At 42.4% G+C, this 12840-nt stretch overlaps 1 long non-coding RNA gene across 1 annotated transcript; it reads right to left on the bottom strand.

Moving 5' to 3' along the window:
- Window positions 1-10338: 10338 nt before the first annotated feature.
- LOC141332527 (uncharacterized) lies at window positions 10339-12537 on the bottom strand. Its single transcript, XR_012355319.1, has 3 exons — window positions 11800-12537; window positions 11489-11631; window positions 10339-10594 (listed from the first exon to the last, which is right to left on the bottom strand). It is a non-coding gene; the product is annotated as an uncharacterized lncRNA (long non-coding RNA).
- Between the last annotated feature and the right edge of the window lie 303 nt (window positions 12538-12840).

Below are 12840 nucleotides of genomic sequence, written 5' to 3'. Positions count from 1 at the left end.
GAACCACCAAGATCTCTGTTGAGGAGCGGGAAAGACGGCTTAGGAGCAATCTCTGCCTCTACTGCGGCCAGGCGGGACACATTCGAGCTAACTGCCCGACAAGACCACCTCGTCCTCCCACCTCGGTGAGTAAGAGTCGTCTCCTTCTCAACAAATGTGAAATCCCTGTCAGACTTATCTATGGCAACACTAATATCACGACCACAGCTCTCGTTGACTCCGGTGCAGCCGGAAACTTCATTGACTCAGAGTTTGTGAATTCTAACCACATCCCTCTCCTCTCTTGTGTCTCCCCTGTGGCAGTGGCCGCCCTCGACGGGCGCCCACTAGGATCTGGAAGGATTGATTACACTACCGCTGACATCACCCTCTGCCTAGACCCCCCTCACCAGGAAACAATCCGGTTCTTTATCATCACATCACCTCAGTCACCCATCATTCTCGGTTACCCATGGCTTAATCGACACGAACCGGCCATTTCCTGGACAAGAGGCACCATCACTCATTGGTCACCCTACTGTCAAGAGCACTGCACACCGCCACCCTCGAGCCCACCTGACTCCCCCTCGTCACCCATCTCTCAGGAGACGATTCCAGCTGAGTATCGAGATCTGCTTGAGGCCTTCAGCCGCTCCAAGGCTACCAAACTACCACCCCATCGCTCTGGAGACTGCGCCATCGACCTCGTTCCTGGCTCTTCACCACCTCGAGGTCGTATTTTCCCACTCTCCCAACCCGAAACTGAGGCTATGAATGCTTATATCAGTGAAGAGCTGGCTAAGGGCTTCATCCGTCTGTCTACATCACCCGCCTCAGCTGGGTTCTTCTTCGTTAAAAAGAAGGATGGAGGTCTTCGACCCTGTATTGACTATAGATCCCTCAATGACATCACCATTAAGTATCGATATCCATTACCACTAGTCCCCTCAGCCCTCGAACAACTACGGACGGCCAAGCTGTTTACCAAGTTAGATCTACGCTCAGCATACAACCTCGTCCGCATCAGGGAGGGTGACGAGTGGAAGACCGCTTTCTCCACCACATCTGGCCACTACGAATATCGGGTCATGCCCTTCGGTCTGGCTAATAGTCCCTCGTACTTCCAGGCTTTCATCAACGAGGTGTTCCGTGACATGCTTAACCGCTGGGTGATCGTTTATATTGACGACATCTTAATCTACTCCAACTCATACACCGAACATGTCCAGCACGTCCGAGCAGTCCTGCAACGGCTGATCAAGCACCAACTCTACGCTAAACAGGAGAAATGCGAATTCCATCTTCAAAAGATTACTTTCCTAGGCTACATCATTAGCCCCGAGGGAGTGGCTATGGACGAAGGAAAGGTGAGCGCCGTCCGGAACTGGCCTAGACCAAGAACCCTCAAGGAGCTCCAGCGATTTCTAGGATTTTCAAACTTCTATCGACGATTCATCCGCAACTTCAGTTCCTTGGCGGCCCCCCTTACATCTATGGTTAAGAAGGGAAACACTCGGCTCGTCTGGTCCCAGCTCGCTATCCAGGCCTTCAATGATCTGCGCATAAGATTCACCACAGCACCCATCCTCCACCACCCAGATCCCACGAAGCCTTTCCTGGTAGAGGTCGACGCTTCTAGCACTGGCGTAGGGGCAGTACTTTCACAGCGGCAAGGGGAACCTCCTAAGACCTATCCCTGCGCATATTTCTCCCACAAGCTTTCTTCAGCAGAAAGGAACTATGATGTTGGCAATCGGGAACTTCTAGCAATCAAACTGGCCCTCGAAGAATGGCGTCACTGGCTCGAGGGGTCCCAACACCCGTTCACAGTTCTCACAGATCACAGAAATTTAGAGTACCTCCGCTCCGCTAAAGTGCTCAACCATCGCCAGGCCAGGTGGGCTCTATTCTTCACACGCTTTCAGTTTCAAGTCACGTACCGGCCTGGATCTCAAAACACTAAGGCAGACGCCCTCTCCCGAGTTCACGATCCCGACCTTCCTCCTACTCAGTCCGAAACCATTCTGCCGACGTCCCTCATTGTAGCTCCTGTCACCTGGGACATCCTAACAGAGATCACAGAAGCCCAGTCACAAGATCCTACACCTAGTGAATGCCCGGCCTCGCTCACGTATGTGCCTCAGTCCCTTCGTTCACGAGTCCTATCAGAGGTTCACTCTCAGCCCAGTTCCGGCCACCCGGGCATTGAGGCCACGTTACAGATCCTCCAAAATCGCTTCTGGTGGCCATCTCAACGCTCCGACACCATCACCTACATTAAGAACTGCCGTGTGTGCAACACCTCTAAGGTTCCACGTCAGCTCCCGGCCGGCCTTCTGCATCCTCTACCCGTGCCTCAACGTCCCTGGTCTCACATAGCCGTTGATTTCATCACTGATCTTCCCATCTCTAAGGGCCACACCACCATCTTAACCATAATTGATCGTTTCTCAAAGGGCTGCAGACTCATTCCTCTACCCAAACTTCCCACAGCCATGGAGACAGCCGAAATCCTGTGCAACTTTGTATTCAGGTTCTACGGTCTACCAGAGGACATTGTGTCCGACCGAGGGCCCCAATTCACTTCTCGCCTGTGGACCAGCTTCTTCCAACTCCTCGGGGTCAACATCAGCCTCAGCTCAGGATACCACCCGGAGTCCAACGGTCAGGCAGAGAGGCTGAACCAGGAGTTGATCCGCTTTCTACGTTCATACTGTCAGAACAACCAAGAGGACTGGAGCCGCTTCCTTTTCTGGGCCGAATACGCCCAGAACTCTCTACTCAAACCATCCACTAACCTCACTCCATTCCAATGTATCCTAGGTTTTCAACCACCTCTGTTTCCCTGGTCTGGAGAACCCTCTGATCTCCCCGCGGTCAACTCCTGGTTCCAGCGCAGTGAGGAGGTCTGGGACCAAGCCCATGTCCATCTGCAGAGGGCAGTGCGCCGTACTGAAGCTCAGGCTAACCGCCGACGCCGGCAAAACCCCCCTTACCAACCTGGCCAATGGGTGTGGCTCTCGACCCGGGACCTCTGTCTACGTCTACCTTGCCGGAAGTTAAGCCCCAGGTACGTGGGTCCTTTCAAAATTATCAAACAAATTACTCCTGTTTCATTTCGTCTTGAACTTCCCCCCGAATACCGTATCTCACCCACCTTTCATGTCTCTCTGTTTAAGCCCGCTGGTAACCCGGAAGGAGGGGAGAACCTAGAGGAGACCGCTGCACGGGGACCCCCCCCCATGATCATCGAGGGCGAGGAGGTCTATCGGGTGAATTCGCTCCTGAACTCCCGGCGCCGGAACGGTCGCCTCCAATACCTGGTCGACTGGGAGGGGTTCGGTCCCGAGGAGAGGTCTTGGATACCTGCCGAGGACATTCTCGACCCTTCCCTAATCGCCGACTTCCACACCACCTACCCAGATCGGCCAGCTCCCCGTGGAAGAGGAAGACCTCGGCGCCGGGTTCCTCCTCGCGCCAGGAGTCGCTCGCAGGGGGGGGGCTCTGTCACAGAGGCGGTCTCTGTGGCTCCCTCCGACCGCCGCCAGCGGGAACCCTCACCGGACTTTTAACACTACATTTCCCATCAGCCCCGTACCTGCCGCGCTCACTTCCGGTTCCGGGTCCCCCCGGGTCACTTCCCCCGGCGGCCATTTTAAGGACTGTCGCGTCGGTGTGTTCTCCGCGAAGTTTTGTTTAGTCATGCTGACAATCCTGAGCGTTTTCTCATCGGACTGCCTTTCTGTTACCAATTGGACTGTATATCGACTTTGTGAACGGACTCTGCCTGCCATTTGTCGACCTCTGCCTGTCTCTCGGATTATTCCCTTTGATCGCCGCCTGCCTCGACCTATTGCCTGGACTCTGAACAAACTCTCTGTCTTGTCTTCGATATACCAGTCTGCTCCTGTTGACCCCTGCTTGTTTACACTGTCTGATTTAAATAAAACGTTGCAAATGGATCCCACGTCTCCGGATCAATCCATGACTGCATCACAGTGCGTTGGTTTCTATGGCAATGCCGTTGTGTTATTATGCCAATGCTAAAAACAACAATAACAGCAATACAGTTTGCAATATAGATGCTGTCTTGCGATATGACAACGTTGCCATCGTGCAGCGGCAGAAACACAGGAAGCTGGAATGTGCAACTTTATTCTGTGCCGCCGTCTCTGCTGGTTTCAAAACTCAAAGAGGTGCGTATACTAGCTGTATATTGTCTTTTCCCGCTTGATTTGCAGTTCGCAACAACACAAGCTTGTTTCTGCAAAGACGTTTGTTATGTTATGTCTGACGTGTTTACGTTTTACGTGGCATGAAAACGTGAAAAAGCAGAAATCTGATTTGAATAGGATTCCAAACCACATACAAATGTAGCTCGGAACGGATTTGACCAAATCGGATTTCATGTAGTTCGTTGCTGTTCAGACTACCTAAATATGATCCGATTTCAGTCGGATTTGCATATAAATCGGATTTGGGCTGACAGTCTGAACGAGGCTTAATTCTATTTTGAATACTATTTAGGACGGATAGTATGCGAATTGGGACGCAGCACTTTGTTTTCAGAGATGGTTTCTGAAACGCTGTGAAAACGGTGTTCATGAGGATTGTTTTCATTTTAAAATGGCGTTTTAAGAATAAAACGTGAGTGTTCTAAAGTGCTAATATGATGAAGTTTGGACGTTCTTTAGGCAAATTCAGATTATTAGTTGTGGGCATGCGCGCCCTTGAATATCAATCGGCTATAGACCTTTTTCCTGAGTTAACGATGACAGCGTGTCTACCATAAACTGTAAAAAAAAAAGATGGACGACGCATCTCCGCTTCATTGAAGTGAAGTCAGTGCGTCTCATAAAGGCCGCTGCCATCTTGGGGGAAATGACGTAATTTGGAGCCAGATTCTGCACAGTTGAGATTCGTTTGGAGCCAGAGTCTGCGCAGTAGTGTCGCGAGGCGGAGCCGCGGTATCAAAGTCCCACCCAAACTCCTGCAGATCACAATTATGACACCACACCCCGTTTTTATAGCATTAAATAACTACCTAAAAGCGAACTTAATAGAAAAACGAACAATTGAACACGAATAAGCATTATAAGAACTACCTCACACGATGGAAACTAGTGATGCGCGGGTCGTCTCATAACCCGCGGGCCCCGCGGGTAACCCGCGGGTCGGGTTGGGGCGGGTAAAGAAACTGTCACTTTATTTGCGGGGCGGGTTGGGGCGGGTCATTAAAAACAAAATAAAATTTAAAAAAATCAATGTATGTTGCGTGCAATCCCCTATAGCCTATATTACATATTTGGGAATATCTATTTTCATATTTTATTAAGTTCTTTAATAAGGTTATCAACACGTCACGTCACGAAAGCGCCAAGCAGCTCCCGCTGCCAGCCACAAGAGCATCAAGCGAACTCACATTCAGCTCTGCTGGCCTGGTGCTATGCGTATTTAAATCTCCTCTGATGCGCATTATCCTGCATTAGCCAAAATCATGACAGTCAACCACATCCAGTCATATGTGAATGAATGTAAATATTCGCTAAAAACACAAAGACAGCAATGATGTAGTCAGGACTGTGGCGCCGGCTTGCTTTGAAATGTATTGCGCCCGCTGCGTCCTGCACCCTAGTCATTTTAAACAGTACATAATAACGAACACAATATCTTACAAATAAAAAGAAGCAGATTTTCATGATCAGAACTTCCTTAAACCAGTGAACCTTTAAACCTTTCAGTCCAAGGATCCAGTAAACGAATGCGTTCAAATAGAAAGTTCAAACCGATATTCATAAATGAAGCATATATACCCACATTTCTTCCGGCACCACTAACGTTACACCACTGATTATCTTGTTATTAATATGATTTGATTTATGGTTCATATTCATAATCGTACAGTATTGTTGCCAGTTTAAAGGGCGAAAAGCACTTTCGGTTTTCATTTGCATTACAATGCATAGTATGTCTATTTAATTGTCGCGGGTGCGGGGCGGGGCGGGTTGTAAAAATAGACAGTACTGCGGGGCGGGCTGGGGCGGGCCAAATAATTTCATAATTGCGGGACCCGCGGGTTGAAAAAAACCCCGACCCGCGCATCACTAATGGAAACCATATTTGGAAAAAAATATTTGAAGTGTAATTCGATTATTTAGTTTGGCTCACATTCCATTAGATTATATGGAGAGGGCAGGGTTTATGACCTATACTGCAGCCAGCCACCAGGGGGCGATCAAAAAATTTTGGCTTCACTTTTCGGGACTTGGTGTCTACACCGACAAAATACAATAGAACCTATTATGCTGTCTACACTGGATGCGCCGCGGCACGGCAAATCCCTGTCAGTAATCTGCTGCCGCGTTCTATTTATGATGTGCTCACACAAAGTTTAAATGATTTGCAACAGTCACTTTGTTGCGTCCAGTGTAGACAGACTTTAACTGTTGCGGCGCGGCACAACAATTATTCGCCATTACGAATTATAACGTCACATTGGATGCTCTTCTGTTCCGGTCTCCATAGGAACCCATTCAAATAGTGTCCATCTGTTTTTAATGTAGCTAACGTCGGCAGCTTTGTGTCATTTACACACTTATTAAACTTTGAGGTGTGAGGCACTGACAAATGACGGTCATTGCGATATTGCAAAGAGATGGCGCTATAGAGCCATGTGCTTTTAAAAACATTTTAATAGGTTTAACATTAGATTAACAGCTCGGAATATACACTAATATTCTTCAGGTTAAGAGTCAGGCATGACTTCCGCGTTCAAGAAAAAGGTCTATATTGTCAGCACTGAATGTAAACAATGCCACTACACCGAATGGTACTTTCAATTTTAGCTGATTATTGCTCCTGAAAATGGTCAATTGTCATGTTTTGGGCTGTACTAATCAGTCGGACTGGGAAAAACATTTAGAGTACTATAAACTGCTAAAAGTTATAACAAATCAAGGAGAATAGTGCAAAACACTGTCTGAGGAACAAAATGCATTTGTGGTTGGCCAAACTGAACCAGGATTTCCAGGGCAAGAATCTTGACAACATTCTTATCATTTCCAGTCAGGTAGGTGAAATATTAGGCTAATATCTTAAGTAATACTGCTTGTATGTATCTTTACTACCTATTAACTTTGGTTTGTCAAAATATTGCACCCTTTCCTGCTTACTAAATATTTCTCCATATGATTTAGCAGCTTCCACGCATTTTTCCTGTGGATTAGACAGCATAAATTAGTAAAACAACATATTTAGTAGTACATTAACCATGCAATCCATGCAGTTTTAGACATCGGAGTATCTCCGATATGACCGCTCATCCGGGTAACTGACCAAACCGTGACATAAGTGCAAACCATCTATAGATACCTTTGTCCATTTTCAGGATTTATAGCAGGCTTACTTGTGCCTCAGGTCTCAAATGCTCTGCACATTTCAGGCAGAGAGGAGCAAACAAAAGGAACAATGTACATGTGTTTTGAAGGTTTCGATGACATCTTACAAGCAACCCAATAAATCATCAGAAATAAATGAATGGGGGGGGAAAGAGCACCCGCATAGAGCCATTCGTCCAAATCCACATGTGTAGCTCATTAGAGCCGGTGCTTCGTTCTAAACATAAACATCCTCTGATCTCACTAATATGTACTAGCGCTTTGGGAATTTACCAAATTACACAACAGGGAAGAGGTGCATTTGTTTATTTCTTTATTTTATTGTTTACCTGTTTGTTGTTTGGAAATCAGGAAATGTGAGCCAATTATGTCACTGCTCACAGAGGTTTTATTTCCATTTGTGATCACTGGGGAAAAATCATGGCGTAATCATTTTGGCATTGCGTGAATGGAGGCTGATGCACTCAGACTCTTAGTAATACAAGACAAATTGCCCCCCACTAAGCGATGTGGATACCGTAAGTAGACAACAGCAGAAGAGTCCCAAGCTGAAATTATGCCAGGAAAGACTGACGAATGGAAGAAGAGGCAGCCCTAGACATAAAGAAGTGCCTATATTATAACTGGCACTGATCATTGGAATCATTTAAATGTAAATTCAAATTCTGATCTGACATTTCCCATACTTTTGCATACACTGGACACATTTAACATCTAACCACACCTGGGTAAATATTAGGCTAATTAGAGTTCAGATTCTCTCTTTCTTGAAAGATTCTTTAGAAAAGACGGTAACTGCAGGACTGCAATGTGCGTGCATATACATTCGTCTCAGAATATTTCCATATGGAAAATGTATAAATGAATAAAGGGGTTGTGAAGGAAGCAGTTGACCACAAAACAGCTGGAAAAATCTCCTCAGTACTTCTTCAACAAACAACTCCAATTCCTTCGATTCTCCCTGAGGGGATCTACCCCGTGTTCCATCCCTCCCTCTGCTGTATCTGATTGCTGTGGGCCATTGTGCATGGTGAGGCAGATCTTTATAGGTTATTGATACAAATATGTGACCCTGGACCACAAAACCAGTCAAAAGGTTAAATTTGACAAAGCTGAGATGTATACATCACATGAAAGCTCAATAAATAAGCTTTCTATTGATGCATGGTTTGTTAGGATAGGACAATATTTGTCCGAGATACATCTATTTGAAAATCTGGAATCTGAGGGTGCAAAAAAATCCAAATACTGAGAAAATCAACTTTAAAGTTGTCCAAATTAAGTTCTTACAAATGCATATTACTAATCAAAAATTACATTTTGATATATTTATAGTAGGAATTTTACAAAAAAATCTTAATGTAACATGATCTTTACTTAATATCCTAATGATTTTTGGCATAAAAGAAAAATCAATAATTTTGACCCATACCATGTATTTTTGGCTATTGCAAAAAATATATCCCAGCGACTTAAGACTGGTTTTGTGGTCCAGGGTCACATATATCATTTCTGCTGAGTGTGATTCAGTTGTTCTATAAACACAGTCAATTAGGTCTGTTTTCGGTCTTCTCTCAACACATTTTAAGCATTCATAAATCTTGAACTCGCTTTTAAAACTTTGTTTTAGTTGTTCTGGGGTTGTTCTCTTGTTTACAAATGGATTTGGTTTGTTTTTAGCTTCTTGAGTGGATTATTTATTTTGATTAACTGATTCATTTAAACGCGTGGCTGTGTAACTGCTTTCTTCCAGGGATCAACATGGCTCCTAGAATTGCGTCATGAGGCTTTTTTAACTTAATGGACTTGTAAATCCAGAGGTTTATAGAACTGGGCAGCTATCAGACAAGCTGGTGTTAGGTCACCATTGGACTGATTTCCTGGAACATGTGTATGCGATAAAGGAAAAACTCAAAGGGACCAAAGTCTTCATTAACCTTCTGATGCATCAGGGAGCTGGAGATTTGTATGTTTTCATGCTTGTCTAACCTAATCAGTTGTATTCCCTGTGTATGAGTGCACCTGTTGATTGTTACATTCAACTCAGATGGATGGCTTTTTGACGTTCGTTGGCCTCCCATATTGTCATCTGGCTCTCATCATTAGCGTTTCCACCCCAGTAACAATTAATATCTTTTCCAAACTTCAAAAAGGTATGTAAAAGTGGTCCATATGTGCTGTATTCCTACACTGTAAAAAATTTACTGTAAAATTTACAGCAAGTTACTGGCAACTTTGGTTGCCAGCAATACTGTAAATTTTTACAAGTGCACTGTAAATGATTAACTACAGTTTTACTGTAAAATTTACAGCAAGTTACTGGCAACTTTGGTTGCCAGCAATACTGTACATTTTTACAAGTGCACTGTAAATGATTAACTACAGTTTTACTGTAAAATTTACAGCAAGTTACTGGCAACTTTGGTTGCCAGCAATACTGTAAATTTTTACAAGTGCACTGTAAATGATTAACTACAGTTTTACTGTTAAAATACAGCAATTTTCTGTATATATACTAGCAACGATATATACATTATTTAAAGCTGCTACTGTGAAATTGCAGCAATAGTTTGCAATTTTACAAGTGTACTGGAAATCATTAAATAACGTTTCACTGTAAAAATATTGTACTACTTTAATTTGTATATTCTTTATTTGCAGTATTTATTTTCCAGATTGCTGAATAATAATGACTAGCAATTTAAACAATTTATTAACTGCATAAGCTTTAAACAATATTTAACTGCATAAAGTGTTGTATAGTATGAAACTCAGTGCACCTATTATTTAATAAAAACAAAAATAATAATAATTTGACACATCTTAATCTTGATAAACAGGTCCAATTTTATTTAAAAAATCTCTTATTTATTAACTCTCAAATTTGCATGAAAGAAATGTCATAGAACAGTGTATTCAGTATTATTCTGAATTCCAAAATAAATTGGGCATGAAAAATTTACTTGAAACATATTACGCTGCTAAATATTAAGGTTAACCAATATTTAGCCAAAGTTGAAACCAACATCAAGTTAACCAACATGGTTATAATTAAATGGTTCGAAATACCATAAAGACAGTGATGAATTTTCACAACTTCATGGACAGTCCAACATGGCCAAACAACAAGCCCTCAAGTGAGTCCAAAAAAACTTCTGATCGAAAAAGGAGAACAGTTCAGATCCAGATGCTGTTCCAGCCCAGGATGCAAAGAGTGGCTAAAAAAATATATAAAAGAACAAAAAGGGCAATACATTAGATATTTTACAAAACAATGATACAGTCAGACAAAGACAGAGGGATGACAGATACAGTCAAAGGCAGAGAGAGTGATGATTGTTACAGTTAGATCAGTATGATATTAAAGAGTAAAACACTAAAATTGTGAAAAATATTACAATTTTTACAAGTTATTACAAGTTTTATATTTTACTATACTTTCAAATATAATTTATTTCTGAGATGCAAAGCTGAATGTTCAGCATCATTACACCAGTGTTGCATGATCTTTCAGAGATCATTCTCATTTATTATCAATATCCTGATTTATTGTCAATGTTATTGTCAATGTTGTCAGTGTATGTTTTGGAGCCTGTGATACTTTTTCAGGATTCTTTGATGAATAAGTTTCAAAGAACAGCAGTTATTTAAAATATACATTTTATCTAAAAATATAAATCTTTACAATCAATTTCAATGTAACATACTATATATAAGTATAATATATAAGATTCCTGAAAAAAGTATCACAGGTTAATAAAAATATTAAACAGCACAATTGCTTCTAACATTGATAATAAATCAGCATATACAATAATTTCTAAAGGATCACTAAAGGACATTGGAGTAATTAGAAGACTAGTGTATTGATGCTGAAAATTCAGAAATAAATTACATTTTTAAGTATATTAAAATGGATAAAACATTTTAATAATATTTCACAACATTATAGTTTTTTCTGTATTTTTTATCAATTAAATGCAGCCTTTATGAGCAGAAGATACTTATTTCAAAACATAAAACCTACTGATCACAAACTTTTGAACGCTAGTGTAGATAAAGGATAAAATAACATAATAAAAGGAAAAAGATCTTGGTGTATGTGTACTTACATGTCAGTAATTCTGCTGAAAATCCTTCGCATTGCAAAGAAAACTGGTAACTTGGGTTCACTTCTGCTGGTTTCTTCTGTGTTCTGTCGTTTTAGATGGGTCTTTTCCTTTCAACTTCTTTGTTTTTCTCTCAGGATAAATATCTACAAAACAGTCAGGAAGCAGACAATATGTAATTCACATTAGTTTTAGCTTTTGTACATCTGAATTATTCTCCCTAAAAAAACTCTCTCTACTTGAGTTGAGAAACATATTCTATCATATCTACATGTAAAATGCAGGTACTCAGATTGTTAGAATGCAACTATTACCTTTGTATGAACTCCAAAACTCCGTCTGTCTCCTCTTGATAACGTTAGTCCAGAATATGTAATATGCTGCGAACAGGCCAGACAGGACAATGGGCTGGATTAAGGCATTCTTCAAATCAAAGTTAGCAAAAAGCATTAACGTTACATTCAAACAATAAGCGAATAAGCAAGTTATCAAAGGTGCTAGTACATCTCACTGCTTACGTTAACCACTTTAACAGCACCGTTCAGAGTTTACGTGACACACATCCTCCGTGAGCGGCTGACCGCGAATCGCGAGCCCTAAATACGCGTTTTATTTCGGTGCCCGTGTTAACAGATGGCTGCCTGTGCAAATTTGTTGTACATCATAAAATAATCACGAGAAAGTGTGCTGATCAGCACGACGTCGCCGTGAATCACATCTTTTGCCAATGAAGCTTGTAATTCTTAACGTAGGAACCCAGAGATGTTACGCCTATAGCCGATATAAGGCAGGGGAATGTGTGTGTAATCCTTCCGCGACTGCAGTGCCGAATCCCCGCACAAGTCTCTCTCGTGCTCCGCGGACGGAGGATTCGTTAATCTGCGGTTACCGCGAATGTTTATGACACCTTATATTCTTTAATATTCTAATACAGTTACAAATTATGAAAAATAAAACAGAAATAAGACACTTACTTACCACAGTTATGAATCGTTCTTCTTGCTGCTCCCAAATGTCGACCGTTAAAGATAATCCCGCCTCTTTAGATTTGAAATTTACCAGAATGCATTGCGGTTTACAGCAATATGCTGTATTGGCTGTATTATAAGAAATACAACCCGCTGCTGTAAAATATTGCTGTAATTTTTACAGCAATTCGTTACAGTGTAGTCTTCTGAAGCCACAAGATAAGGTCGCGGGAGAAACAGACCAAAATTCAAGCTGTGGATGTGAAGTATTTTTTAAGTTTGATCTTTTCAGTGAATTGGTTCAAAAATGTCTGAATGATTCATTCACAAGCTCAACTCTGTGACTCATTGAACCGGTCATGAAGTTCACAACTTAAAGGAGAGGAA

The sequence above is a fragment of the Garra rufa genome, chromosome 3 (assembly GCF_049309525.1).
Source record: "Garra rufa chromosome 3, GarRuf1.0, whole genome shotgun sequence".
Taxonomy (NCBI): domain Eukaryota; kingdom Metazoa; phylum Chordata; class Actinopteri; order Cypriniformes; family Cyprinidae; genus Garra; species Garra rufa.
Note: the sequence above shows the minus strand (reverse complement) of the source record. Positions and strands in the feature narration are given on the sequence as shown.